General features: G+C 36.4%; 1 long non-coding RNA gene across 1 annotated transcript; it reads right to left on the bottom strand.

The window, feature by feature from the left end:
• Positions 1-3222: 3222 nt before the first annotated feature.
• LOC149233126 (uncharacterized) lies at positions 3223-3864 on the bottom strand. The gene is made up of 2 exons (XR_016247600.1): positions 3707-3864; positions 3223-3590 (listed from the first exon to the last, which is right to left on the bottom strand). It is a non-coding gene; the product is annotated as an uncharacterized LOC149233126 (long non-coding RNA).
• Between the last annotated feature and the right edge of the window lie 453 nt (positions 3865-4317).

Raw genomic sequence — 4317 nt, forward strand, 5'->3', positions numbered from 1 at the left:
AAAAAAACCACAAAAACAGTGCTCAAAACGAAAAGTGTGTATACTGGAACGATGTTTTTTTTTTTAGGTGTCAATTTTGCGGCTGTTTTAAAAATGGCAGTGACTACGAAATTTTCTACGTAATTTTCCTGCAAAATATAGCTTCAGAACGAAAGTGTTGATACTGGAATAATGATTTTTTTTTTAGGTGTCAATTTTGCGGCTGTTTTAAAAATGGCAGTGACTACGAAATTTTCTACGAAATTTTCTACGAAATTTTCCTGCAAAATATAGCTTCAGAATGAAAGTGTTGATACTGGAATAATGATTTTTTTTTTAGGGTCAATTTTCATACTTTTTAAAAAATGCTAATAAAACCAATTTTTTATGTCTCAAACAAAGTTAAATTTTAAGGAAAAAACACATTAATGTTTCTGGTAGAATATCATTTTTCTTTCCTCAGTATAAATTTAACATGTTTTCAACCAAAATCAATAGTTTCTCATCTTAATAAAAGAATCAACGCTAGAGCTTAAGTCCCGTGGTGGAGCACTAACTCAATCTACAACATATCAGGTGACTTGAAGTAGTTAACCCCCTTGCTACCTTATGATTCGATATGCTCATGCATCGATGATCTGCATCCCCAAAGTTGGAGCCCCCTCCTTTTGTCAGAATGATATGGGTCATATTAGTTATCATGTTTCTCGAGGTAGTTAACTCCCTCACTACTTCTCAACCCAACATATTTGTTGACCATTGATCTCGGTGGAACATGACTTGTCGAGCCAATGGAAAATCGTTTGAACATAACTCCCAAATGCCTGATGAACATCACCACATTACTCTTCCAGGTTGTCCATGAATGACAACTTGGTATCTATTTCAAACAATAATTTCATTATTCCATTAGTCTCCCTCCCAATGGCATATCGTTCACCCAGTTCACTTCGATTTGATACAATATGGTTGGATATGACTAGTGATTATAGTCTACAAATACAAGAACTTGATAGATGGCTGCTTCTTTAACATCATTAAATGGGTTTTTGATGTGAGGTTTCACAAGAAGAACTCTGGCATATTTGTAGTTGCCTCTTGATCTTTTTACATGTATGGTGTAACCAAGCACTCTCACCATTGATAAGCAAGGGTAAGATATTCCTCAGGGCTCATGAAGAGCCTCAAACAACAATTGGTTCATGAAGGGCAAAGATGTGACAAGCAAGATTTTGAACCCAGGTGGAGAGGATAACAATCTAAATTTTTTTCCTTTCAATCATCTAAGCTAGACCCCATTGACAAAGTAGGTACCTCTTGTTTATTTGTACTCTTCTAATTTACAAGTCCCCTCCAGGTCTTTAACAAGCTCATTGTAAGCATTGAATAATTTTTGGTCAGATAGTGAAACGCTTTTGAATATATGACCTTATCGTATATTGTTTTGTAAGAGGCTTTAGGCCTAGTTTGATTGTGTTGCCTAGACTCATGGCCAGTTTGATTTGTGGGTAGTAAAAAGGGTGGAGCTAGCCATGAAAAGGTAAGTTCTTTCAATACTAAGCAAATTAAAAAAAATCCATAACGACAAAATCTACAAAGATTTGAGTTTATACTTGTAATGTATTTATAATACATCTTTAGTTTTTTATGTTTTTTTAAATTTAAATTTTATATTTAATTTATGTCTCATCATTCAAATTTAAACCGTAGCATCAATAGTTTTTACCCATTAAAATTTAGAATTTGAAAATTTTGAAAATTTCAATAATAATTTTAATGTTTAGAAAATTAATTTTAATATATTAATTTTTATAGAATTTTACAAAATTTTATTAAAAAATTTATAAAACAAAAAGTCAAAGTTTTTTTACCATAAAACAAAAATAATATAACCTTCTTTGTGGGTAGGTATAAAAATGATGGTAATTTTAATTAGAATTTATACTATTAGTTTCAAATTTAGTATAAAATAAATAAAAATAAAAGATACAATTGTGCTCAAGTAAACAATCATGGAGTGTAATGTTAAGACAATTCTTAATGCGAAAGTCATTCTTTTGAAACTTTATGGGAAAAGGTGAAGCCATGTCAAGAGTTAGTGTGGCCAAGGCCGTGTGTGATAGGCCGTGTGTGATAGTAAGATAATTTCAATAGCTTAGATGTCATTACTTAATGATTTAGTAAACCAAAAATTAAACTTACTTTATATGAAACCCACACAACCTAGCAAACAAACAAATATACAATTATGGTTTAGTAAACAAAAAAAAATTAAAATTACATATTATGAGAAGCCACAACACTTAACAAACAAACAAATATAAAGCTATAAATAATTTTAATGTTTAAATACACATGTAGGTTTCCTAATGCAAATATTAAGACAAAAATACAATAATGAATAACTAGACACAATATGACATAATATAATGTTTATATGAAAAAAAGCCCTTACATAACTAAATCTAAATTAATAATTGCAAAAGAGTAAATCCAAAACCCTAGTCGAATGAGAGCTTAACGCGGAACACTACACTTCAACTCAAAATAATTCTCACTGAAAACTCAAATTGATTGATTAATCCAATACAAAATAGCTGGCATTACGCTTCAATTCAAAAAAACTTAAAGGAATTCATAATAGCTGACTTTATACTAAAATTCAAAACGATGATCATTGAAAACACAAAATGGTGACTGCGGATCAACTCATTGCAGCTCAGACTCTAAACGTTTGAGATCAATTGCAGATCCCATGAAGGGAAAGAATTGCCAAGCCAAAGGACTGAAGTAGCGACGATACACAGAATCATCCTCCTCCTCGTGATTATTTTGTGAATGGAAAGCGGGGGTCGATTCCCGGAATCGACCCGCCGCCGGGTCGGGCGGGGCGGAGTGGCCCGGGGGTGGCGCTGCGCGGCGGCGCCGCCGCGCAGCGCCACCCCCGGGCCACTCCGCCCCGCCCGACCCGGCGGCGGGTCGATTCCGGGAATCGACCCCCGCTTTCCATTCACAAAATAATCACGTACTTAGCAACGACTCAGCAACGTCAATCAAACCAGGGGGGATTGCATATGTTCCGGGGTTATATTTGACACCGTTTAGAAGTCAAATACTTTCGATTTCAAAATATACACTTATTTTTTACTGCCCAATAATTTTTTAAAATGTAGTATTGATGGGCATGTAAAAAATGACGAGTTTCAATCTTTATATATATATCATGTCCAGCGTTACCTTCGAATTTTGGAAGCCGACGCCTTCCAGCCAGGTAGATTCCAAGAGATTGTGAAAGAGAGAACCGTGGTGGAGGGTGGAGGCAACGCCTTGTTTGCATAGAACGACACTGCTGGAGGGTTCAAAAGTTGAAGTTACACTGAAGCACCCAACCTCTCACCAGATTTGGGAGAGGCAAAACCGGAGAACAGAGGAGAAAAAAAGAGGGGGAAAACTTGTCCAGGATATATAGCAAGAGAGGAAATTCGTAAAATTCAGTGCTATCAATCCCTGACCAGCGTCTCGAAGCAGTGCAGGCCGTCAAACTGAGGGGCAAACCTTGCTGCCATCCGCTCCCTTTTTGCTTCGTCGCCCTGCCGACTATAAATATTATTCTGCGAACCTCAAAACCGAAGCACCAAGTTAAAAAACGACCCCAAGAATTTGTGACAGCAACCGGACATACCCCAAAATGATTAAACAGTATTTATTCACACTGATCTATACTTACATGATCTGTTCCCGCTTTTGTTGATGGATGGCGATGAGTGTAGAAAGCTCCAATGGCGGTAACTGCAGCCGCAATTTTGAACAGACTCTGACTCACTGCCATCTCTTTTGACTCTTATCTGCCGCTTTCCCTCCAATTGCTACAATTTTCTACGAATCGCACAAACGATGACCGAAAATTGTTCCAAGCCAAGGGAAAGAATTGCCAAGCCAAGGGATATTTTACTTTTGCTTAAATTTGGAAAACACCAGTTCATAATCTTTAATGCAAACCAGGATAAAATTTACGAGGCAGAGAGTAGAGGTTTCGTGAACCTGATTTCGCGCAGCCATATAGAGGATTAAAATCACAGAATTTACTTACTGCACAAAAAACAGAGTAAAATAGAGCAAGCTTAGAATACACGTCAAAGAAGAGGTCCACGTCGTTCTTGAAGCTTATGAGGTAAGTTTCACAGAGCCTTCTGAGGGAGTAGTGAACGTCCTTCATATAATCTAATCCCTCTAACACTTGAACAGCCAATTCCACGTCTTCTCCCACCAAGAAATAAGCCACGTCCAAAAGCATCGTTCGCTGTTCGCTGTCCATATCTTTGCAACTCCTTTTTAATA

Source organism: Pinus tabuliformis, chromosome J (assembly GCF_031772625.1).
Source record: "Pinus tabuliformis cultivar Carrire ecotype Pingquan chromosome J, CPIR1, whole genome shotgun sequence".
Lineage (NCBI taxonomy): Eukaryota > Viridiplantae > Streptophyta > Pinopsida > Pinales > Pinaceae > Pinus > Pinus tabuliformis.